This window comes from Theropithecus gelada, chromosome 1 (genome assembly GCF_003255815.1).
Source record: "Theropithecus gelada isolate Dixy chromosome 1, Tgel_1.0, whole genome shotgun sequence".
NCBI classification, from domain to species: Eukaryota; Metazoa; Chordata; class Mammalia; order Primates; family Cercopithecidae; genus Theropithecus; species Theropithecus gelada.
Genome location: NC_037668.1, coordinates 14,710,314 through 14,735,614, shown reverse-complemented (window position 1 = coordinate 14,735,614; position 25,301 = coordinate 14,710,314). Strand labels below are relative to the sequence as shown.

Sequence of the window (25,301 nt, the reverse complement as noted above, 5' to 3'; positions counted from 1 at the left end):
CAGAAGCTTATCTATGGGCGGGAGCCCCCATCTGTATCCCCAGGTTCCAGGCTGCAATGGCAGAGGACATGGGACCAAGGGAGCAGACTGGCTACCTCTGGGAACCCCTCTTCCTTCTCAGGATCCCGATCAGACTCCCCAGGAAGCAGGGGAGAATGCAGGCCTTAGGCTCTGATCCCAGAAGCTCTGGACCTGCCTTTGCCTCTCTCTGTCCTTACACAGGTCATTTGACTTCTCTTGGCCACTCTTCCTGGCAAGAATTGTAGGAAAAATGGCCCTGTCTTCTCCCTTCCACCTGCCCATCCCAGTGCTGTGGGGACATAAATCAGCTGTCTGATGGGGAAGGAAGCCTCAGACCCTGGAAAGATGAGTCCAGCTCCCTCACCCAAGGAAGCCCACGAATAGGGCAGAAACTAGCCTGGCCTAGCGACTCTTTCCTGCACCCAACTCCATCCTCCAGCCACAGGGTTGTAGAGGGAATAGGTTTCCTCCGAGCCAAGGTAAACATCTGAGCTTTATCTCCCTTCAGTTTCTGATTCCCCATTATCCTGACCACCAGGACCATGCCCCTCCCCAGCCATACCCTGGCAGGCCAGGCCTGGAGAGCAGAGATAAGGCCCTCCTGGCCAGAAGACCACAAGCAGGGGATTAGAGGGAGGGGAAGTTTTCTCTTCTGCCCACTCAAAGCTAGAATTCTGCTTCCTTCCCCAGAGGCACACTCCAGGAGAGCATCTGGGCAGCCATCCCAGCCTCTCTGAGACTGGGGAGAGGGCCTGGGGTGTTTTGCCCACCAGTATTCAGTATCAGCGATGTCCTGATTAATTCGTTTCTCATTTGGGGGCACCAATCAAAGGCAGAAAATCCTGCTCAGCTGAGCACCAGGGAAGCAGGAGAATGCAGCGCTGGTTGCCACGTGTTGGAAGAGACTCCTTTAGACCTCTCAGTAGGTAACTGGATGGCCACAGGGGCCCCAAGGCCTGAAAATCCAGGTCCAACATCCAAATTGTACAGCAACCTTTCATGGACAGCTCCTCCATGCCAGGCCTCATGCTGGGTACTGAGGTTATGGATCCATCCCAGCCTTCACAGAACATCTGGGAGCAATGCCTAATGCAGCCTAGGAAATCTGGGAAGGCTTCACAGAAGAGGTGACATGCTACTTGGATTTTGAGGGATGAAAGAGATTTCTTCAGACATAGAAATAAGGGAAGAGCATTCCGAAGCAGAGGGAAACTATGGGAAAAGGCCTGGAGCTATGAAAAAAGTAGCACATGATTAGATGATGATGGTAACTGGAATGGTTGAAGTGTCAGGTTCATGAAGCGGAAGAGGGCCAGGCGCGGTGGCTCAGGCCTGTAATCCCACCACTTTGAGAGGCTGAGGTGGGCAGATCACGAGGTCAGGAGATCCAGACCATCCTGGCTAACACGGTGAAGCCCCATCTGTACTAAAAATACAAAAAATTAGCCGGGTGTGGTGGCACATGCCTGTAGTCCCAGCTACTTGGGAGGCTGAGGCAGGAGAATCGCTTGAACCCGGGAAGTGGAGGTTGCAATGAGTCAAGATTGTACCACTGCACTCCAGCCTGGGTGACAGAGCAAGACTCTGTCTCCGATAGATAAATAAATAAATAAATAAATAAATAAATAAATAAATAAGTAAATACAAAATTACCCAGGTGTGGTAGCACATGCCTGTAATCCCAGCTACTCGGGAGGCTGAGGCAGGAGAATTGCTTGAACTCAGGAGGCGGAGGTTGTGTGAGCCGAGATTGAGCCATTGCACTCCAGCCTGGGCAACGAGAACGAAACTCTGTCTCAAAAAAAATAAAAAATAAATTAATTTTTTTTAAAATGAGGAAGAGGAGTTGGAAAAGGGAGTATCAAGAGATGAGGCTCTTGGATCTACCCAAATAATCCAAGATAATCTCCTCATCGCAAGATCCTTAACGTTAATCACATTTTCAAAGTTCTTTTGACATGTAAGAGACATATTCACAGGTTCCAGGGATTAGGACCTGGACAAAAAAGAGAGAGAGATGAGGCTCCAGGGGTGAAGAAGGAGTCAGGGTCTGGTTTTAAAGGGCCTCAAAGGACTTGAGGAAGACTTAGAACTTTATCCCATGGACAGCAAGGAACCAATGGATGGATGATTTTATTTTTTTATTTTATTTTTTGAAGGAATTTTACTTTTGTCGCCCCCGCTGGAGTGCAGTGGCACAGTCTTGGCTCACTGCACCCTCCATTTCCCGGTTTCAAGTGACTCTCCTGCCTCAGCCTTCCAAGTAGCTGGGATTACAAGCACCTGCCACCACGTCCGGCTAATTTTTGTATTTTTAGTAGAGACGGGGTTTCACTATGTTGGCCAGGCTGGTCTCGAACTCCTGACCTCAGGTGATCCACCTGCCTTGGCCTCCCAAAGTGCTGGGATTACAGGCATGAGCCACCGTGCCCAGCCAATTTTCAGTTGGGTGGTGACATACTGGAATTAGTAATTTGGAAGAAACTCTCCAGCTAAGTATAGCAAGGGTGGTATCCCAGAAATGAAGGCAGGGAGACCAGGAGGAAGCCAAGACATCATCCAAGGAGACAATAATGATGGCCTGACTTCCTGCAGGGGCCGTAAAGTGGGAGAAAAGGGGCAGATCCCACGGGAAGGAGCAACAGACCGGATGTAGGGGGTAACCAGCAGGGAAGGTGTTCAGGACCAGTTCAAGTTTCTGGATTCACCAGGACAGAAAAGCTCGTTTTCAGGAGAAAACATGGAGGAGCTCAGCTGGGAGGCGTGTTTAGTTTGGGGTGTGTGTGGAGCTTCAAGGGGAGCTGGGGGTCTGACAGTTAGGACTATGAGGTGCTGCTCAGGGTCATGCAGCATCAATGTCATCTGTGGGTCTAGAATGCAGGCCCTCCCTCCCCACCACCACCACCACCACCACCACCACCATTCCCAGGCCTGGGCCACCTGCTACCTCTGTTACGGCACCCATTCCAGCCTCCATGTCTTGGTTCTCACTGTTCCCCTGCCCAGCATACTTCCCTCCTCCATACAAGTCCCACCCATCCCTCTAGTTCCCACTTTAACCCAGGGGTTAGAGCAAAGGTCCGAGGTCAGAGGTGGATGGGGCCTGAAAGAGGGGTGGTGAGTGTGGCAGAAAATGCAGAGGTCTCATTTAGAGCCCAGCTCAGCCTCAAAATGGCTGTGGGACATGGGCAGATTACATTCCCTCTCTGGGCCTCAACTTCCCAACCTTTCAGAGGTGAATAAGGAAAGATCCTTGAACCCACGGATCTGGAAAGCGCCATAAGGTAAAACACTGTCAGGACACTAAAGGTGTATCACAGGACACACTACAAATGAGGGGATAGCTTATGAAAAAAGACTTAGTGACCCGGCAAGGTGGCTCACGCCTGTAATCCCAACACTTTGGGAGGCCAAGGCAGGCAGATTGCCTGAGGTCAGGAGTTTGAGACCAGCCTGGCCAACATGGTGAAACCCCTTCTCTACTAAAAATACAAAAATTAGCCAGGTGTGGCGGCGGGCGCCTGTAATCCCAGCTACTTGGGAGGCTGAGACAGGAGAATTGCATGAACCCGGGAGGAGGAGGTTGCAGTGAACCAACATCACGCCACTGCACTCCAGCCTGGGCAAGAAGAATGAAACTCTGTCTCAAAAAAAAAAAAGAAAGAAAAAGAAAAAAGCGTTAGTGGCATTTTCTCTGGGCCTTGAAGAATGAGTAGAATTTCAGCAAGTTGAGGTGGAGGTGAGGGAGGGCACTCGGGGCAGAGGGAATAGCCTGAGCAAAGGCCAGGAGGCAGAAAGTTCAGGGTGGGTTCAGGGAAGAAGGAGTGTCCAGTTTCTTTCTAAGTCAACAGCTCAAGGTTTTATTTTTTATTCCGGCTGCTGCAGCTCCATTTCCTGGTGCGGGTCCCCAACAGAGAATGGAGCACAAAGGAGATCAGTAGAATCTCGCTCCTAAATATTGAATTACACAGAAGGGAAAAAGGAAAGCAACTTCACTGAACACCTACTATGTGCTGATTACCATACTAGGCATTGTATTTCTGATAGCTCATTTAATTATCACAAAATCCCTGGGAGGAGTTATTATCGCCGTGACAGATTAGGAAACAGAGGCTTGGAGAAGATAAACACCATCTCCAAGGCTCTGCAGCCCAACAGATATGCCTCAAGTATCCCCTGTGTGTCCAGCACTGCACTGAGGATGGAAAGACAGAGGTGAGAATGTGGTTTCTGCCCTCAAAGAGTTCACAGTATAATGGAGGAGGCATGTGACCAACAGCCTACCACAGTATTACAGGATGAATGGGGAGGAGGGCCCCTGATTCAGCTTGACTAAGGTGTGGAAGCTCAGAGGGATGCTGAGCTCAAGCTGGATGCTTGAACTGGGTCAGGAACAGGACTTAGCCAGTGGGAGGTGACAGGCGCTCCGCAGAAGAAAGGCACAGGGGGCCGGGCGCGGTGGCTCACGCCTGTAATCCCAGCACTTTGGGAGACCGAGACGGGTGGATCACGAGGTCAGGAGATCGAGACCATCTGGCTAACACGGTGAAACCCCGTCTCTACTAAAAATACATTAAAAAAAAAAAAAATTAGCTGGGCGTGGTGGCAGGCACCTGTAGTCCCAGCTACTCAGGAGGCTGAGGCGGGAGAATCACTTGAACCTGGGAGGCAGAGGTTGCAGTGAGCCGAGATTTCACCACTGCACTCCAGCCTGGGTGGCAGAGCGAGACTCCATCTCAAAAAAACACAGCGAAACTCCGTCTCAAAAAAAAAAAAAAAAAAAAAAAATATATATATATAAAAATAAAAAAATAAACTGACTGGAAGGCCAGGTGTGGTGGCTCACACCTGTAAAACCAGCACTTTGGGAGGCTGAGGTGGGCGGGTCACTTGAGGTCAGGAGTTCAAGACCAGCCTGGCCAACATGGTGAAACACCATCTCTACTAAAAATACAAAAATTAGCCAGGCATGGTGGCGGGCACCTGTAATCCCAGCTACTTGGGAGTCTGAGGCATAAGAATCACTGGAACCTGGGAGGCAGAGGTTGCAGTGAGCCAAAATTATGCCACTGCATTCCAGCCTGGGTGACAAAGCGAGACTCTGTCTCAAAAAAAAAAAGAAAAGAAAAGAAAAGAACTGACTGGACATGGGAATGTGGAGAAGGGGTTATAAGGAATGACTCCTGCCTGAGTCCCTGAGCTGTGTGACTAGGGAGAGGAGGGAATGGTGGCTAATTCACCGTAACAAGGTATGTGGGGATTGGAGACAGATTTGGTGAAGTGGGGGAAGATTCATCCAGTTGATCATTCATTCAACAAACACACATGGAGGCCTTACTGTGTGGCAAGCAGTGTTATAGACACTGAAGATAAGGTTTTGAACCAAACAGACAAAAACTGTTGCCCTTATGGAACTTTCAGTCTAGTGGGGATTGAGACAGCCAATATCAGATGGTAAAAAGGGATATGGGGGAGAGAGAGAGAGGGAGTGGGAGGGAAGGGGCTTGTAAATTTTGAAAATGGTGCTCAGAGAAGGCCTCGATGAGAAGTGACATTTGAGCAAAGACCTAAAGAAGGGGAGAGACCAGCCCATGTAGCTATTTACCGGGGAAAGAGTCCAGGCAAATGAAACAGCAAGGGCAAAATCTCTGAGGCAAGAGACAGCGTAATGTTGAAGCAGCAAAGAACACAGAGTGGCTGGAGCAAGGCAGCAAGGGGGAGAATAACAGGAGAGGGATCCAGGAGGTAATGGGGGTACCAGGTTGTGTAGGGCCTTGTAGACCATTGAAACGGCTTTGACTTTGACTCAAAATGAGACAGGAGCTGTTGGAAAGGTTGGGATGAGGATGGCCTGATCAGACTTCTATTTGATTGATATCGCACTGGCTGTTGAAGGAACTACAGACAGGTGGGGGAACAAGGATGAATGGAAGCAGAAGAGCAGGGAGGAGGCTATTGCGATGATCTAGGCAAGAGATGAGGGTAGCTTGGAGCTGGCTGGTATTAGTTTCAGTGATATTTATATTTTCTAATATATTATCATACAAATATTTGAATGTAGAGCCAAGTCGAACTTTACAGTGAATACCCAGGATTCTGGTTATATTTTGAAAGAAGAGAGTCCATGGGACTCACTGAGCGAGCAGAGCCTGTGGGATATCTTGGGAGGGTTGCAGCAGGCAGTCAGGTCGTTTGACCTGGAACTTATGCTGCAGCCCTGGTCTGCAGCATCTCACCAGACCCAGACGCCTAAAAACGATTATATGTTAAGACAGTCTGCTGGTCTGTTGGTACCTAACCTTTACTGGGTTATGAATCCAATAAACTATGAGCAGTTTGAACTTTTCTGAGAAAATGCAAATAAAGTTATTTGTAGTTGCAGAGAAATCATGAATACAGACAATAAAAGACATCAAATGTAGTTAATTTCACTCAGTTACAAAATATTCAGTGTTGCAGGACCATTGTGGGTAAACATTACTAATTTTTAGTGAACATATAAAGACCCTGTGCCTCACCAAGACATCCTCCTGTCTTTCTCCCAAAATTCCTGTCTCTCCATCTGCCTGGTCTATGGGCAATGCACCATAGAATGTGTAATGAAGAGGGGAGTAGTGAGTATTGGGTTATAAATTTCCCTGGAACCTGGAACACACCCTTCTGAATACTGTGAAGATTTGGGTCCCAAGGCTAGAGCTGAAAAGAGGTTTGGGGCCGGCTGGGTGAGCCTTCCAGCCTGGATTTGCCTCCAAGTGATGCTCCCCCAGGCAGGGGACATAGGGATGGCACCCAGCCAGGTGGGAGCCTGGACTCTGCCCAGCCTCAAAGCTTTGAGCTCAGGAAATCCGGAGGCAGGGGAGGGGGACATCATTGCCACATTCCCCAGCCCTTTAAGACCCCCAAGGCAGGAAGGCTGCCCGGGCCTCACCGGCTTCTCTCACAGGCTCCTTCCTGGGAGGAAAGGGCTGCCTGTGCCCTCAAAGACTCAAGGGAGGGCAGGAGGGAGGTTCGGAAGGTGTTGCAATCCCCAGCCCCCGGGCCTGTCAGAGGCTGAGCCATTAACGACGGAGCTCGGGGAGAGACCTGGACTGCAGCTGGTTTCAGGAACTTCTCTTGACGGGAGAAGAGAGACCAAGGAGGCCAAGCAGGGGCTGGGCCAGAGGCTCCAACGTGAGCAGGGGATCCCTAGAGAGCCTTGGGCTGGATGGAGAGCTGGAATCCTGAGGCCACTCCCCCCAGTTCTGCCAAGTGTTCGTGTCCGGGGTCCTAGGCCTGAGGCCAAGGATTCCTCCTTTAGAACCCCAGCCCTGGACACTGAGTCTCTTTTCACAGGATGTCCCTACTTTTGGGGGTATTGCACCAGGGAAGTCACTCACAGCCAAGTATCTCCTTGGGGACACTGAGCTTGGCTGGGGACAGGCATAATAATTCTCCCCTCCCCATGCCTCTGTCTCTCAGGACGTGTGTGTCTGTGAGTTCCAGCTGTACAACCCCTCCCCATCTGGGTCTCTGTCTATTTCACTCTCTGTTTCCATCTTTCCTCCTCAGCTTCTCTCTGGCTTGCTGTCTCTTTGAGCTTCTCTGTCTCCCGTATTTCCTGCTATCTCTTGGATCTTAAACCCTTGGTAACAGACTGCTTCCTGGGCTCCAGACCTCCGAATGCCCTCCACTCTCTGGGTCGGCACACACTGGGCCCTTTTTCTCTGTCTCTCGACATCTCTCTGGCCTCCATCGTCCTCTCGGTGGGTCTCTCTGTCATTTCGGTCTGTGCAGATTTCAGTCACTGCCTCGCTCTGTCACTCTTTGTGTCGCTCTCTCTTTTTCTTTATCTACAGCACATATGGAAAGGCCTCTCCCCTCTGTTTATTCCCAGCACCCCGCTCCCTCCCCACCCTTCCCACAGAAACAATCTCGAGGTGAGAGTAGAAACGGCAAGGGAGCGAGGGGTGTGAACTGGGGAAGAGAGTGTGAGGGGAGAGGGTTGAGTATGATGAGGGAGAAACAGAAAGAGGGGATGTGAGGACATCCAGCCAAGCAGGCATCAAGGTGTGCTGGGCTGCAGGAGTGAGCACCTGCAGAGCCCAGCGGAGATGGCCGCAGTGACAGGAGGACCAGGGGGCCAAGGAGCTAGGAGGAGGGGATCCAGAAATGGTGCCATCCTCATCAGCTTCCCTTATGTCTTGATTACTCTTCGTTCTACCACCCCAAGGTGGTTCTCTCCAACCCCCTCCTCTTCGATTGCTCTCACACAGAGGCCATCATTTCACAACATCGTGCTGGGCCAGAAGAACAGTAACCAGGTCTCTTCCCATACCAAAGCAGCAACTATTTCAGGATCTCATCTTCTGCAGCCATTCCACCACGACATGGAATGAGATGGGAAATGAAGAATGCCGATCACTAAAGTGGTAGTCAGGGGCCTCTCATCAAGATCCCTGCCCTTCACCATCCTTTTGCCAACTTCATCTTCTCATCAGGGAACATAAGGCAACTTTCTTTAATAGCTTTTAAGGTTTCAAACAAAGCATGGCCAAGTGCTAAGCAAACTCCACAGGGATGCCTCCCACATGGAGATGTGGGAAGTATAAGGCAGGTTGACAGGAGGTGGGAAAACACTGGAGGTCTCTGAGTAGGGCTTTTCTAGCACTAGGAAAGGTGTGACCACCTCCTTGAGATGACTTATAGGTACTAGGGAACATCTTCCTCTCTACAAAATATCTCTCCTGAATGTCTTTTTGTTGTTGTTGCTGTTGTATTTTTTACAAAGTCTCATTCTGTCACCCAGGCTGGAGTGCAGAGGCACCAACTTGGCTCACTGCAGCCTGCGTCTCCCAGTTTCAAAGGATTCTCATGCCTCACCCTCCCGAGTGGCTGAGACTACAGGCATGCACCATTATGCTTGGCTAATTTTTGCATTTTTAGTAGAGCTGGGGTTTCACCATGTTGGCCAGGCTGGTCTCCAACTCCTGACCTCAAGTGATCCACCCACCTAGGCCTCCCAAAGTGCTGGGATTATACGTGTCAGCCACCGTGCCCAGCCCTGAACATCTTTAACAGATGGTAAAGACCTTCCTCTGCACCTTATTGTGAAATTGGAAAGAGAAATAAGAATGCCTTTGTCAGAGGATGGTATGAGTAATAAAAGCCACATACTCACACCCATCACTGACAAAATGACAAGCCTAATATGGTTTATATGACTATGAAAGCTCAGTGTGTGAATTAATAAAGTCTCTTTCTATTGTGTAGAAGAGTATAAAAGCATATAGTCCCCTAACAATACAAACTTTTGCCCCCAAAGTAAAGTCAAACATTCAAGTAAGGGAGAGGAGACATAGGTCAAGGTTTTAATCTATACACACACCAGTGAGGCTACTAACCCAAAGGGCTCTTATATACCTAGAGAAGCTCCAATGGCTAGCGTGGAGTTATGCTGGGAAGAGGGCATGCTGGTGGCATTGCTGCTAGATTCAGCATTTTCTCCAGCAGATAGCCTCGTTGTTTATTTAGATTGAATTACAACACTGAGACTAAACTAACAGAGATCATAAAAATACCTTAGCACTGCACAAAGATGGAGAATCCTGGCTATTCACCAAAGGGTTGCCAAGACCAAAGTCTTGTCTTTATGGAAATCCCCTGATATTCTAGTAGTCAGATGGCACCTTATGGGAAAGCAAGCACCTGAGGGGAGATGGAGACTGGAGCCTGAAACCCAGGAAGCATTATAATTGCACCTCCAAACATATGGACAAGCCTGCCAACATTCTTGGGATGGCTAGAACAGCTTGGGAAAACTGTTCAGGAACTATAATTATCAAGAATATTTCAGGAAGCCTGGGCACGGTGGCTCACGTCTGTAATCCCAGCACTTTGGGAGGCAGGGGTGGGTGAATTGCTTGACCTCAGGAGTTTGAGGCCAGGCTGCGCAACAAGGCAAGACCCTGTCTCTACCAAAAAGGCAAAAATATAGCCAGGAGTAGTGGCATGCATCTGTGGTCTCAGCTACTCAGGAGGCTGAGGTGGGAGGGTCATTTGACCCCAGGTTGTAGGTTGTGGTGAGCGAGATCATGCCACTGCACTCTAGCCTGGGTGACAGAACAAGAGACCCTGTCTCAAAAAATATATATATATTTCAGGAAAGATAAGATGTCCCGTTTTAAAGAAGGAGATCTGTTAAACGGATTTGTACATGTGCTGCAGCAGTGGCAGAGTCTGCCATAATCTCTTCACTCTCTCCATTCTGGCCTGCTTTGAGTATAGCAGCTTGCAGATGACATTCGGGGCCAGAGGGACTGAGGTAAGGACAGGAACAGAGCAAATTACCTGACCCACCAGGGACCTGTACTTGAGACTTGATCCCAGAGCTGTGTTCAGCCTAATCACTTTTTTAGGGAATTAGTGAATCTTTAGGGCCTGCCTGCAGAGAATAACATCTCTCAGTTTAGACAGAGGTGTTGAGCATGTAGAATGTAGGAGCTACGGAGAGATTGATGGAGCTTTATTTTTCTTATCAAAGGAGCACTCACTGGCTAAATCCAGAGCAGAGGAGTCTTCCTGTGTATCAGAGAGGAAGGCATTGCTGCTGGGAAGCTAATGGGAGTGATGGCGGCTGGAATGAATCAAATACTGTTCATCTAGTGAGTCCTCCAGTACTTCATCCATTTCTTCCTCCTGGACCTACCTCCCGAGCCTGGTGGAGTAGGCAAGACAAGGGATTAAACCAAGGCAGCCTGGAACCACAGCTTCATAGCTAGTTCTGATCTGAAGCTCATGGAAGAGGCACCAAGACCAAAGGGACCATCATATCAAAGAGGAAGTATACAATCCACTTTTGACTGGGAGTATAGTGAGTCGAGAGTTAGTATAGAAGTGAAAACAGCAAGTGATCAATGCGTTGACCTCATCACACACAGATAAGGCAGCAGACTCAACAACTACTCTAAAATACACTCAGGGCACACAGGACACAGAGACCCATACTATTGGCTTCAAAATGCTGTGTTCAGGTTTTATTTAATATGATGTGGAGTGGTCCATTGAATATTGGCTCTTGAGACAACGTAACATCCTAGGGCTTTTGCAGATTTTAGACCCCTAGCTCTAAATACTTGGTATGGTTTCAATTTATTTTTCAAGGTAATTTTCTGGCTATAAAATATCTGCCAACATAATTCAGGACAACTGTGCAGAAACCAGATAGGCATCTCACTTTGGTTTGTAACCATATAGGTTTTAAAGATACAGAAACCAGGGATCCCTGGTTAGTTTACTTTTCGGTAAGACTGACTAGTTAACTAAGTGTGAGAAATTACTAGGAAATAGGAACCAATACAAGAACTGCAAAGGGAACAGAGAACCGTTTTTAAAAGGACACATTGTATAATCAGTCAACAAAAAAAGGAACAATCAGCAGTTTCTGCTATTTCCAGATCTGGGACCTTTAACGTCTTGAGCCCTTGCTTCTGGAACCCTCTCTAGATTTGAGCTCCTGCTGCTGGAACCCTCTCTAGATTTGAGTCCTTGCTTCTGGAACCCTCTCTAGATTTGAGTCCTTGCTGCTGGAATCCTCTCTAGATTTGAGTCCTTGCTGCTGGAATCCTCTCTAGATTTGAGTCCTTGCTTCTGGAATCCTCTCTAGATTTGAGTCCTTGCTTCTGGAATCCTCTCTAGAGTTGAGCCCTTGCTTCTGGAATCCTCTCTAGAGTTGAGCCCTTGCTTCTGGAATCCTCTCTAGATTTGGTCAGTCTATTATCAGCCCCTTCGTCATTCAGAGTTACCTGGGAGCCAGTAGCTTTTGCCTGTCTTCATTTTTCTTACCATTGTGATATTCTGCAAACCAAACTTAGAAAGAGCTGGTCAGAAATTAAGCAGGTCCCATTTCACACATTGCACACACGGGGCCTATATGATCAGGGACATAACACTTTACATGTGTGTTCAGAATGCTCTGTGAGAATTTTTGCAGGAGGCCTCAGGTTGTGTCTTTAGAGAAGTGGCCTGGCGGGCTTGCCTGGGCCCACTGGACAGGGTGTTCCTGATGTGGTGAATTATCACCATGACATCAGCTGCCTGAAGCAGAGCAAAAAGTTTAAAATGTCTTTTGTTCCCCAGCTCAAAGAATACTTGCCTGGCTGCCCTTTGGACTTCTCCAGTTGTAACTTTCCTTCCTGCCACAGGCTGGTTGCCAAGACCATGACTGTTTCTCCCCTTGCTATTCACACACAGAACCTGCTCCAGTCTCGGAGAGGACTAATAGCCCTGTCCTACCGCTACTCCAAAACCAGAGGACTGCCCAGGTGCCTTTAAGTCTGTCCCCGTTGTGCTTCCTCCAATGTTCTTGGTGGTAATTCTTTTTCTCTTCTTCTCAGTTAGTGAGAATTGGGGGTGATTCTATGAAAAATATTCCAGTATAAATCAACTTTTCTAACATCAGCTTCTACTATATCCAGTGGCTAAACTTACCCCAAAAGATTTGGACAGTTTACTGGGACTTGAAAATAAATAAATAACCCTAAAAGAGAAATACACTTATGAAAATTAAGACACTACTTCAACTGATCTGTACAGCAGCCGTGGAATTGTGATTTGACCCACTTTACAAATGAGGAAACAAGGCCGGGCGCGGTGGCTCAAGCCTGTAATCCCAGCACTTTGAGAGGCCGAGACGGGCGGATCACGAGGTCAGGAGATCAAGACCATCCTGGCTAACACGGTGAAACCCCGTCTCTACTAAAAAATACAAAAAACTAGCCGGGCGAGGTGGCGGGCGCCTGTAGTCCCAGCTACTCGGGAGGCTGAGGCAGGAGAATGGCGTGAACCCGGGAGGTGGAGCTTGCAGTGAGCTGAGATCCGGCCATTGCACTCCAGGCTGGGCGACAGAGTGAGACTCCGTCTCAAAAAAAAAAAAAACAAACAAACAAATGAGGAAACAGAAATTCAAGAAAGATCAATCACTTGCACAAAGTTAGTAAATACAGCGCTGAGGCTAGAGCCTAGGTAATTCTGATTCTTAGCCCAGGGGTCTTCCCAATCTAACAGGCTGCCTTCTCTCATACTGTTCTTTCTGACCACAAAGATTGAACGGAGACTTCAGCTTCTGGCCAAGTTGGAGTAATAGGGACCAGATTTGTCCTCCATCTTAAACAACTAAGAAACTGGAAAAAGTATTTTAAACTGTAGCTTCAACATTGGATATAGTGCAGTACAGTACAGTGATCCCTGAGAGAGAGAAAATAAAAGAGGTGAGTCCTGTGACTGCTCCAGTTTCCTGCCTGAGATTGTCAACTGCAGAGCAGGGAGGGAGGACTCAGGCAGAGCCTGGTAGTAAGCTTGAAGAAGTCAGGGTGGCTAGACATCACAGGACAGACTAGAGAATAGATTGCTGCACAGACAGAATGCCTTGGATAGCTGTCTTCAATCTTCAGCTAAGTACTCATTAGTACATGTATTTGAGGAAATTATGCAAAGCAGGGAAAATAACTTCCCAAAAGGAATAATCTCTGTAGCTCACACAGAGCTTGCAACACTTGATGTTTACATCAGCTAGAGTGAAAATCCCTTTTAGTAGAGGGAGCATTGGTTAGAACAGGAGTCCCCAATCCCCAGCACTGGTCCATGGCCTGTTAGGAACGGGACCGCACAGCAGGAGGTGAGCAGCCAGCCAGAAAGCATTACTGCCTGAGTTCTACCTCCTGTCAGATCAGCGCTGGCATTAGATTAGCATTGGAGCACAAGCCCTATTGTGAACTGTACATGCCAGGGATCTAGGCTGCACGCTCCTTATGAGACTCTAACTAGTGCCTGATGATCTGAGGTGGAACAGTTTCCTACTGAAACCACCCAACTCCCAACCTCTACCATCCCACCCCCACCTTGTCTGTGGAAAAATTGTCTTTCATGCAACCAGTCCCTGGTGCCAAAACTGTGGGAGATCACTGGCTTAGAACCTTCAAAAGAGTGTTGCCCCCAGTGTAAACTATGGACTTTGTGTGATAATGACACGTCAATGTAAATTCATCAACTGTAACAAATGTACCATTCTGGGGAGAGATGTTGATAGTCTAGGAGGCTATGCATGTGTGGAGGCAACGGGTATATGGGAAATTTTTGTACTCCCCACTCAATTTTGCTGTTAATCTGAAACTACTCTAAAAAATAAGGTCTATTTTCTTAAAAGGCATATTGCCCCCTTAGTGGGAAAAAAATAGCCATTGACTAATAGCTGTGCTTATCCTGCCTAAAAAAATTTAAAAGCCAGCTTGAAAAGATGCAAATTGTTTTTAAATAACTTTATTGTATATTAAAACAAAGCTAAAAGAATTTTAACACAAAATGCAGAGAAACAGAAAACTATATTCCATGATGAGAAGGAAAAAAATATCATCTACTTAAACTGACTTAGAAAGGACACATCAGGTGAGAACTAAAAAACAATAGAAAGGACACAGATGACAGAATCTGTAGACAAGGACATTGAAACAAATATAACTATATTCCTTGTATTAAAGAAGCTAGGCCAGGTGTTGTAATCCCAGCACTTTGCAAGGCCAAGGTGGGTGCGTCACCTAAGGTCAGGAGTTCGAGACCAGCCTGGCCAATGTGGTGAAACCCCGTCTCTATGAAAAATATGACAATTGCTGGGCACGGTGGCTCAAGCCTGTAATCCCAGCACTTTGGGAGGCCGAGACAGGTGGATCACCAGGTCAGGAGATCGAGACCATCCTGGCTAACACGGTGAAACCCCATCTCTACTAAAAAATACAAAAAAAACTAGCCGGGCAAGGTGGCGGGCACCTGTAGTCCCAGCTACTCGGGAGGCTGAGGCGGGAGAATGGCATGAACCTGGGAGGCGGAGCTTGCAGTGAGCTGAGATCTGGCCACTGCACTCCAGCCTGGGCGACACAGCGAGACTCCGTCTCAAAAAAAAAAAAGGAAAAATATGAAAATTAGCTGGGCATGGAGGCACATGCCTGTAATCAAAGCTACTCAGGAGGCTGAGGCACAGGAATCACTTGAGCCAAAATCTCACCACTGCACTTCAGCCTGGGCAACAGAGCAAGACTCTGTTTTATTCAAAAATAGAATAAAATAAAATAGATAGAGGAAAATATGAAATGATGAGGAGTTACATAGAAGACCTTAAAAAAAGACATACATTAAATTTAGATGAAAAATAAAGTCTGAGATGAAAATACACTGGATAGGATTTACAGCAGATTAGATGATGCTAAAGAAAGATTAATCAATTCCAAGACATGGAAATAGAAACAAAGAGAGAAAAAAAAGATACAACAAAAATGAACAGACCATTAGTCAGCTGTGGTAAAAATTCAAAGCAGCTAATACAAATATAACTGGAGTCTTTGAAGAAGAGGATAGAGAGAAAGAATAGAATGTATATTATACATATTTGATATATATGCCATATGTAATATATTGTATATGCCATATACAAGACGTATATGTCATTATTATTCAAATTTGATCAGAACTATAAACATGCAGATGCAAGAAACTAAAGTAAAACAATATGTAAAAGATAAAACTATATAAGGTCTTATCATAACCAAACTGCTTAAAACCAGTGATAAATAGAAAATCTCAAAAGCAGCCAGTGAAAAAAGACATATTATGTACAGAGGAACAAAAATAAGAATCACGGTAGACTTCTTGTTGTTAACAATGTAAGCCAGAAGACAGTGGAATATCACTTTTCAAACACTTTTTAAAAACAAAAACTGTCAACTAGAATCCTACATCCAGTGAAAATATCTTCCAGAAATGAAGGTGAGTTCTTATGCTCATTAAGATGAAGTAATCCACTATACTCTATCCCTCTTACTGATTGAAACTGAGAACTCTCAGGCCAGGCACAGTGGCTCACACCTGTAATCCCAGCACTTCGGGAGGCCAAAGCAGGTGGATCACTTTAGCTCAGTAGTTCAAGACCAGCCTAGGCAACATGGTAAAACACTGCCTCCACAACAATTACAAAAATTAGCCAGGCGTGGTGGCACACACCTGTAGTCCCAGCTGCTTGGGAGGCTGAGGTGGGAGCTTGAGCCCAGGAGGCACAGATTGCAGTCAGCCAAGATCGTGTCACTGAACTCCAGCTTGGGTAAGAGAGCAAGACTCTGTCTCAAAATTTAAAAAAAAACTCAGAACTGTTGAAAGAATATGAAACGCAATTACCTGAGTGCTCTAAAGAGAAAACAATAGAATGCAGATTAAGGACCATAGTCAAAACTAAAATAAAATCTACAATAAAGATAACTTTGCATTTTTTCTCCCCTCTTTGGGGCACTTGGGAGGAGCTAAGGGTCTTCAGAGCCTGTAGCCAAGTTACCTGTGGCAAGTTTTCTGACAAGGATCTCTGTCAGCTGGCTTCCTTGTACCATTTGCTCACAGAATCTCTGTCTCTGGTAGTAGGCAATGCCAGTGTTCCTGAGAAGGCCCTCAAAAGACTTAACTGTGTTCTTCACATGCTGGGTGAAAAGGTAGCAGACACCTCCCCCTTCCTGTATCTTCTGTTGTAAGTGGGTCAGTTCTTCAGCCTGAGCCTGAATTAAGGGATCATGTATCCTAAGGTGGGAAAGAAGAGTAAAATGTAAGAGGGAATGTAGTGAATAATAGGTTATAGAAGTTTCAGAGGAGAGATCTCTTAGAATCCCTGTAAAGAACTCCCAAGTTGAATTCTTTTTTTCTTCTTATTATTTTTTTTTGAGACAGAGTCTCACTCTGTTGCCCAGGCTGGAGTGCTGTGACATGATCTCAGCTCACTGCAACCTCCACCTCTGCCTCCGCCTCCCAGGTTCAAACAATTCTCTTGCCTCAACCTTCCAAGTAGCTGGGACTACAGGTGCCCACCACCATGCCAGCATAATTTATATATTTTTTGTAGAGATGGAGTTTTGTTATGTTGGCCAAGCTCATCTCGAACTCCTGACCTCAAGTGATCCATGCACCTTGGCCTCCCAAAGTGCTGGGATTACAGGCATGAGCCACCGCACCTGGCCCAAGATGAATTCTTGTACAAGTTGTGTGACTTGCCTTTGGCAGAAGGAATGAAGAAACAGCCTTTGGTTTGTCTGTTATTTTACTAACTTTGCTTTAAAAAGTTGCCCCTTTGATTCCCCACTTTAGCCTAAGTATATTTTCTTTTTTTTTTTTTTTTTTTTTTTTGAGACAGAGTCTCGCTTAGTCGCCCAGGCTGGAGTGCAGTGGCGCGATCTCGGCTCACTGCAAGCTCCGCCTCCCGGGTTCACGCCATTCTCCTGCCTCAGCCTCCCGAGTAGCTGGGACTACAGGCGCCTGCCGCCTCGCCCGGCTAATTTTTTGCATTTTTTTTTTAGTAGAGACGGGGTTTCACCGTGTTAGCCAGGATGGTCTCGATCTCCTGACCTCGTGATCCGCCCGCCTCGGCCTCCCAAAGTGCTGGGATTACAGGCGTGAGCCACCGCGCCCGGCCTAGCCTAAGTACATTTTCATATGATATATATCAAGCATTGCACAGTACTTGGCAAAAAAAAAAAAAAGCCAGGTTCAAAAGTGTTGGGCAGGTATCTCTGGTATTAATTGAAAATTAAAAAGAAAAATCAGTGGAAAGGTCAAGAAGGACAGTATTATTTTGCATGACATGAAGATAGGCCATAATCAATAAGTAGGCTGTCAAACCTAAAGTTCTGGCTGGGCACTGTGGCTCACGCCTGTAATCCCAGCACTTTGGGAGGCCAACGTGGGAGGATCACCTGAGGTCAGTTTTGAGACCAGCCTGGGCAATATGGCGAAACCCCATCTCTACTGAAAATGCAAAAATTAGCTGGCGTGTGCACCTGTACTCTCAGCTCCTTGGGAGGCTGACGTAGGAGGATTGCTTGAACCTGGGAGGTAGAGGTTGCAGTGAGCCAAGATCATGCCACTGTACTCTAGCCTGGACAACAGGGTAAGACTCCATCTCAAAAATAAAATAAAATAAAATAAAATAAAGTTCTGACTAGTAATTTCATTACTCTCTGTGGGATTTCATTGTTTTATAATTATTGTATAAATATATCTCATAGTGATATGGTTTGGCTCTCTGTCCCCACCCAAATCTCATGTTGGATTGTAATCCCCAGTGGTGGCGGAGGGACCTGTTGGATGGTGACTGGATCTTGGGGGCGAATTTCCCCCTTGCTGTTCTCGTGATAGTGAGTGAGTTCTCATGAGGTATGGTTTTTGAAAGTGTAGCACCTCCCTCTTTGCTCTCTCTCTTTCTCCTGTTCTGGCCATGTGAAGACCATACCTGCTTCCACTTCGACTTCCGCAATGATTGTAAGTTTCCTGAGGCCTGCCCAGAAGCAGAAGCCTGTACAGCCCACAGAACCCTGAGCCGATTAAACCTCTTTTCTTTATAAATCACCCAGTCTCAGATGCGTGTTTATAGCAGTGTGAGAATGGACTAATACACGTGGGTTCCAACGTGGAGTGTGAGCTCTGTGAGTCTAAGGACAGTGCCACCTATGACCCGACTTACAGCACCCAGTAGTATGTACACATGCAAGTAGTTATTCAGTTAATGTTTAGAACCATGTAGTCCCAGAGCTGGACTGAACATTTACAGTCATCTACCCCATCTCATGCTCGAGTTTTCTCCCTGATACTCTTCTAAGTAGTTATCCGCAGGTTCTCTTTCAAACTCTATTCCTTAGAGTTACTAGAAAGTGTCAGGGGAAGTAAAGACATGTACTGGTCCCCCCTTCAATCAACTATCTGTGCTTTGGTGAGTTTTACACATTTGAGCTTCTATGATTTCATTTCAACAAAGCATTAAAAGAAGTTTCAAATGCTACAATCTACCTTATGTCTGAAACCCTCTAAGGATAGTCAATGCTGGTCCTGAGCAAATAATTCATTTTCTAAACAACAGCTGCTCAATCATCTATCTATCCCATAGCCCTAGCAGTTAATACTCCACCTAGTATAACAGTTTCTTAAAAAGTTTGGAGGAGAAACATTCTTATCATGAAAGGCACTTTGGAAAGTTTGAAAATATCTCTTATAGAAAATGCTGACAATCACCACATCTATAAATGGGAACAAATATAATAGTAACAGAAAACAGTTGTTCAGAGTTTTTTATGTGTTAGAGATGGTTCTAACTACTTGCAATTGTGCATTTAATCTTCATAACCCTCTAAGGTAGATACTCTCAGTATTTCCATTTTATAAATGAGGTAGCCTAGGTTGACGACATGCAGAAAAGTGAAGTAAATTTGACCAAGGACACACAGATAGAAGCCACATTGCTAGTATTCCAACACAGGCAGCTGTCTCCATTTTACTAATATGCTATTTAACAGAAAACCCCAGACACCTAACTGGACCATAGCCTCATTGTGTCTTAGTCTAGTTCTGTGCCTGCCTCATACATTTCTGCCCTTCTCCATGCACAAATTTTCTCTTTGTTCTACCAGCCTGGGCTGCCCCACTTCAAACAGTATTTATACACTTCCCACAGAGGTACCTCCTTACTGGAGCCTTGCAGCTGGCCTCGGCAATTCGGCCAGCTCCCTCTCCTGAAACTGCAGCTCCTCCTCCAGCACAGATTTTATAAGGTCTTTGCACTCTTCACACTCTGAGAAAAGACAGACATGCCTGCATCACGGAAGGCCAGACGTGCTACTGTGGTCACTGCCTGCAGGACAGGAGGCAGGGTCTATCTCAAGGATAAAAGCATACCCAGCACCAGGCTTTACACTGGGATTTCCATATCTTTATTCCTCAGTCTCTCAACTACTCCCCATTTTAGAGATGAGGAAAGAAAAGCCCACAGGCTGATAAAATAACTTGACAAGATGATTCAACTGGAATGAGGCAGTCAGAATTCACATCCCCTGAGGTTTGACTTCAAATCTTTTTTTTTCTTTTGAGATGGAATCTCACTTTGTTGTCCAGGCTGGAGTGCAATGGCACGATCTTGGCTCACTGCAACCTCTGATTCCCGGGTTATTCTCCTGCCTCAGCCTCCCAGGGAGCTGAGATTACAAGTGTGTTCCACCATTTCCAGCTAGTTTTTGCATTTTCAGTAGAGGCAGAGCTTCACCATGCTGCCCAGGCTAGTCTCAAACTCCTGACCTCAAATGATCCACCCACCTTGGCTTCCCAAATTGCTGGGATTACAGTAAGTGTGCCAATGCGCCCGGCCATGACTTCAAATCTTAAGGCCAATTTACCAAGCCTTACAGCCTCTTAAGTAAAACATGAACATGAGGGCATGAAATAATGACTTCCTGTGTGTTTGGGAGGATACTAAGAACTATAGGACTGATATTTCTCCTGTTTCAAGAGTTTCAATAATCCCAAAATATTTCAAAGATTTAAACATTTATCTGTATACAACTGTGTAAAACTGCATATGGAGGAGAACGATCCAAATGATATATGCCCAAATGCTAATAAGTGGTGTTTTAAAGGGAGAACCAACACGTAGTGTTTGTCATGGTACTGTTGCAGTAGATTTTTAAGAATTATCATCATGTGATCATCACCACTATCCAAAGAGGTAGTTACTACTCTATTACCATTACAGATGAGGAAACTGAGGCACAGTGACAATAAGTTAGATTTGAACCCAGGAAATTTGGCCCTAGGGCATATGCTCTTTAATTACCACACAATAATACCTTTATACTAAGGTCTTAGGTAATATTTTTCTTCTTCTCTAGCTTTAGAAATTTTTTTCCTACAATTATAATGAATGAAGTTTATTTTTTTTAAATTAGTTTTTCCACACACCAAAGCTCATCTTATCCCTTCTTTAATAAGTGGGCTTTTGGCTTTACTTTTCTACGACAGTAAGTTAGACAGCAACTTTTAGCCACCCCCCACACAATGATTTATTTTAAAATAATTGTGGAAATTGGAAAGCAAACTTAATTTCAATGTTAACCAGAATCCTCTTCTAATATCCCTGTTCCTCTCATGCCCTTGTTCCCATGTTTCCTTGTCATTACAGCTTCCCCCTTCCCTGACTATTAGTAACAGGTTTGGGGTTTTATAGTGGATTTACAAATGTGAGAGCTGACTGTGGAGAGGAAAGGGTCAGCCCCTAACCTGGCCTGGCCTTCTACTGAGAACGGCGGTCTGCTCCACTTGGCCTTGTTCTCATTTTGGCCATATGTCTCATAGCTCTGATCCTGGACGTCCACCTGCAGTTGTTTGCTGTCTGTAAAGCTGATACTCAGAGAGAGACAGAAAGGGTGTTACAAAGTCTCTGATTTTCTGGAAATACCCTCAATCTAACCAGAGCATGAGGAATGGCTTATTTGAACTTATTTGAACTTCTGTGGGAAGAGAATCTTGATCCAGGTATCATAAAGACTTTTCTCCGTGTCTGCTATTGAAGTTCGCATCTCCACATATCTGTGACTCAGTTGAGAATAGGTAGTTTTAAGTTCCTTCAAGGCAGATAAGGTATATACCATTACCTCTTTCACCTCTGGCGCAGTGCTTTGCAAATGGGTGTTCTTTAAAAAGTTTAAATTGAATTCTGAGCTGTTTTAACCAACAGTGATGTTACATGTTTGTAGAAGCTGATACTCATTGCTGAGAAGGGAAAGACAGTTTCATGCCTAAACCAAGATTTTAGTCTCTATTCCTCACTACACTCGCCCTGCAAACTTTACACCTTTGTGCCTCAGTTTTTCTGTCCTTGGCAAATTGAGAGTAAAATGCCCACTTCTACCTTTTTGGGAGGGTAGTTAGGATAAAATTAATTTTGATAGAGAATAAAGTCTGCAGTGTTTCATTTCACAGAGGAAAATGGACAATCATTTATCACTTTGGTGACCTTGCCCCTATGGGACCTACTGTATTTCTGCAGGTGATTGGCCAGGGAGTAGGCAGTAGCTTTGGATGTCAGGAATTTCTCTGTGAGGTCTCGGAAGTTCTGTTTGCATTTTTCCAGTTCAGAGCACAAGTACTGATTGGTTTCCAGGATGCTTATTTCTGCGTTTGGACCAAAACAAGTGGTGGGAGATACGGCCATGCTGAAGCTTGTGGAGGAAGTGGAATCAGAGCCTAGGGAGAATAAACCCAAACAAATAATACATTAAAAACAAATGCATGGATTATGGTAATGGTTGCACTACTTGGGTAAATTGCTAAAAATTATTGAACTGTACAATTATAATGGGTAAATTTTATAGTATGTAAATTACACCCCAATAAAGTTTCTTTACATTAAACAAAGGATTTAAATGAGTAAAAAGAAAGCAGATCTGATTCACAACTTACTTTTGGGATAAACTTTGTCAGCATCCCACAACTCTGAGAATCCTCAGCCACAAAAACAAGGCACAAGGTGCCTGAGCTTAGAGTCTAAGGTACTGTCTGTGGTTCAGGCTCTGATAGGAATGCCAGAGGTAAGACCCAGTGCCAGGTAACAGTCTGGAGTCATGATAACAGAATTAGAAGGTGGGGGTGTCATGGAATGTTAGGATCTCTGCCTTCCAGATGTCTAGGCCATGTGGAAACACAAGGTATCTTCTGAGGGTCACCACCAATGGAGACCACTCCCTCAGCAGTCATTCTCAGTACTTGTATACCCTTGTGACAATACCACAGGCCTATCTCTTTCTAAAATGTAACCATATTTTCATTGTTTATTATTGCAAATGCATAGACAACATCAAGCAATACATATTTCCTCAAGTTCTATCGTTGTCTTAAGGACTGTCATGAAGTCATTTTCTTCCTAATGAAAAACTTAACACTTTTAGATAGTCTTGTTGTCCTTCTTTGGTTCTCCAGTTTTCCACATCATTTATATTATAAGAAAAAAATACTGAATATTCTGCTCAGAGTGTGAATAATTGATTTATATGGATTTAGAGGCCAGGTGCAGTGGTTCACACCTGTAATCCCACCACTTTGGGAGACCAAGGTGGTTGGATCACTTGAGCTCAGGAGTTTGAGACCGACCCGGGCAGCATGGTAAAACCCTGCCTCTACAAAAAATCGTTAAAAATTAGCCAGGCATAGTGGCACATGCCTGTAGTCCCAGCTATTCAGGAGACTGAGGTGGGAGGATCACTTGGGTCCAGGAGTTTGCTGCTGCAGTGAACAAAGATCACGCCACTGTACTCCATTCTGGATTACAAAGTGAGACCCTGTATCAAAGAATAAAAACAAAATAAGTAATAAAAGGATTCTGGTCAATGTCTTAATATACTTCTTGCTGCAAACCAATTTTATACTGTCATCTTTTCTCCCACTGGGGAAGCATGTTAGTTTCTTTTTTCTGTTTGTTTGTCTGTTTGTTTGTTTTGAGATGGAGTCCCGCTCTGTCACCCAGGCTGGAGTGCAGGGGCACGATCTCGGCTCAATGCAAGCTCCGCCTCCCGGGTTCACTCCGTTCTCCTGCCTCAGCCTCCCGGGTAGCTGGGACTACAGGCGCCCGCCACCACGTCCAGTTAATTTTTTGTATTTTTAGTAGAGACGGGGTTTCACCATGTTAGCCAGGATGGTCTCGATCTCCTGCCCTTGTGATCTGCCCACCTCGGCCTCCCAAAGTGCTGGGATTACAGGCGTGAGCCACCGTGCCCAGCCCCCGTTTGTTTGTTTGTTTGTTTGTTTGTTTTGAGACGGAGACTCGCCCTGTAGCCCCGGCTGGAGTGCAGTGGCTGGATCTCAGCTCACTGCAAGCTCCGCCTCCCGGGTTTACGCTGCCTCAGCCTCCGGAGTAGCTGGGAGTACAGGCGCCCGCCTAATTTTTTGTATTTTTTTAGTAGAGACAGGGTTTCACCGTGTTAGCCAGGATGGTCTCGATCTCCTGACCTCGTGATCCGCCTGTCTCGGCCTCCCAAAGTGCTGGGATTACAGGCTTGAGCCACCGCGCCCGGCCTGTTTGTTTTTTATAGACAGGGTCTAGCTCTACTGCTCAACCTGGAGTGTGATGGCGTGATCGCAGCTCACTGCAGCCTCAAACTCCCAGGCTCAAGGGATCCTCCTGCCTCAGCCTCCTGAATAGCTGGGACTACAAGCACATGTCACCACCCTCAGCTATTGTGTGTGTGTGTGTGTGTGTAGACAGGGTCTCACTATGTTGCCCAGGCTGGTCTCAAACTCCTGGGCCTAAGTTATTCTCACACCTTGGCCTCCAAAAGTATTGGAATTACAGGTTTAAGCCACCACACCTGGCCCATGTTGGATTTTCACTTAACTTGAGGATGTTTGATATTCATAACTTCTAACCCCACTCTCCTCTTCTATGTGTGGGGTGCTTTGTGTTATCATCTCTATATACATATTTTGTGCTTGTCACTTATGATTTTCATTCTAACTCCACAGGTTTTTTTTTTTCCAATTTGTCACAATCACTGAAATAATTTATGTATATCTCATGTAGTGGCCGCCTAATTTGGAATGACTTATAAACTGTTACAATATGTTTGAAGCAGTTTTTATGGAACACTAATGATTTGCATTGAGCCAAAGTCATTGGCCTGAGGATATATCCTCAGACAGAGCATGGTAAAAATCAAGGTCATGAGTCTGTGGTGGTTGGTGGTGATCAACAGCATTCCTGTGCAATGGGGTTTAGTGGGATAGAAACTGAGGTTTTAAAGACAGGCATAGATAGACAGAAGAGAAGTGATCCCTGATGTACCTCTTCACTTCCTATGTATCAATTCCTCCCTGGTTTTGTGAGACTGAGATAGGGAGACTCTTATGGAATATCTGTCCTTTCCCTTCAGCTGCCTGAATTTCCTGGGCTACTGGCCTACACATGTATAACCATGGTCACCTCCACATTCATGACAAACAGAAGGAAGCAGGACCAACAAACTGCATACCCTACATGCAAACCTGAAACTATAGTGTGTGATAGTATTAGTTTTGAGATATATCAGAAACTATATTATTTTAGTCCTTTTAAATTTATTAAGATTTATTTTAAGGGCTAGCATATGGTCTATTCTATAGAACATCCCATGTGTACTTGAGAGGAAGTGTATTCTGTTTTGTTGAGTGGAGTATTCTATAGATGTCTGGTAGGTTATATTGTTTAAATCTTTTATTTCTTTGTTGATCTTCTGCCTAGTTGCTCTATCCATTATTGAAAGTTGTGGTATTAAAGTCTCCATCTACTGTTGTTAAATTGTTTATTTCTCCCTTCTGTTTAGTCAGCTTTTGCTTCCTGTGTTTCGAGGCTCTGTTAGATGCATGTGTATTTATAATTGTATTCTCTTCCTGATGGATTAACCCTTGTATCATTACATAATATCCCTCATTGT

General features: G+C 45.6%; 1 pseudogene; it reads right to left on the bottom strand.

Moving 5' to 3' along the window:
* Positions 1-867: 867 nt before the first annotated feature.
* Positions 868-22,420, bottom strand: LOC112618416 (annotated as a pseudogene).
* Between the last annotated feature and the right edge of the window lie 2,881 nt (positions 22,421-25,301).